Here is a 1,308-nt window from a genome sequence, read left to right on the forward strand (position 1 = left end):
TCACCTCCCTCTGCCTTTCACTCTCCCTCCACCTCCAGCCAATCACAGTGTAATATTTTAGTGGACATTAAAATTAATCACAGCCTAGTGTTGTAGATTTATAGTGGCCATTAAAATGAGACACTCAGTCACAGTGTAGCTGCCCAATTATATAAGCTTCACTTGAACTCCATAAAAATGGTGCTATATTTAAAGACATATATTGGAAAAAAAATGCAAAATCTTTACCCGAATTGCGTAAAAAATGTAGTCAGGTTGAAAAAAATTATGTAAGCTTTACCTGAGTTGCATAAAAATTAGATAAACGTCTTCACTCGAATTGTTTAACTGACACACTCACACTCACACTCACACACACACACACACACACACACACACACACACACACACACACAACGTTCCTCCTCTGTATTTCATCTCTCTCTTCCTGTCACAAACATTAAATTTCATCCCACATGTGCACACGTATCAAAAATTTACATACATTGTTTCCGCATGTGCATCATCATTATCATCATCAACAACAACAACAAACTTCATCTCTGACTTAAACACAACAAGAAATGTTTATCTTAAATACTGCTCTGCCTCAGTAAATTTCCTTTTTCTCTATGTCTCTATGCCAACGACCTTGCTGCAGTGGTAACACCGGTTCCCGTCAGATCACTGAAGTTAAGCGCTGTCGGGCTGGACTAGCACATGGGTGGGTGACCATCCGATCTGTCGAGTGCTGTTGGCAATCGGGGTGCAGTCAGCCCTCGTGAGGGAAACTGAGGAGCTACTTGATTGAGAAGTAGCGCTCTGGTCTCGTAAACTGCCATACGGTTGGGAGAGCGGTGTGCTGACCACATGTCCCTCCACATCCGCATCCAGTGACGCCTTTGGGCTGAGGGCGGCATGGCGTCCTGTCGGTACCATTGGGCCTTCATGACCTGTTCAGGTGGAGTTTAGTTTTAGTTCTATATCTCTATCTCTCTGTAATGTTTACTTTATTGAGGTAACAACAGTATAATACCTGCAGCTTCGCCTGGAACAAGTGTGTCGCACATATTGCATACATATATGTCTGAATCTCTGCTGGTATTCAGCTGTGTGGCAGGATTTTTGATCCAGAAACATATTGACGAAAATATTGGCTCAATGTAGTGATCATTCTCGCGACCTAGTTGACACAATGAACAGCACAAATAAAAGGTTTTGCACTTCATACCAATATATTTTTTAGATTATTTTTACATATTTTAGAAACCATTCAATATTCAGGATAACACAAAATAATTTTTATTCAAGACAACCGGTTTTGAAAGT

At 40.7% G+C, this 1,308-nt stretch overlaps 1 pseudogene; it reads left to right on the top strand.

The window, feature by feature from the left end:
• Positions 1-621: 621 nt before the first annotated feature.
• On the top strand, positions 622-739 carry LOC126185924 (5S ribosomal RNA; annotated as a pseudogene).
• Positions 740-1,308: the final 569 nt, after the last annotated feature.

Source organism: Schistocerca cancellata, chromosome 4 (assembly GCF_023864275.1).
Source record: "Schistocerca cancellata isolate TAMUIC-IGC-003103 chromosome 4, iqSchCanc2.1, whole genome shotgun sequence".
NCBI lineage: Eukaryota > Metazoa > Arthropoda > Insecta > Orthoptera > Acrididae > Schistocerca > Schistocerca cancellata.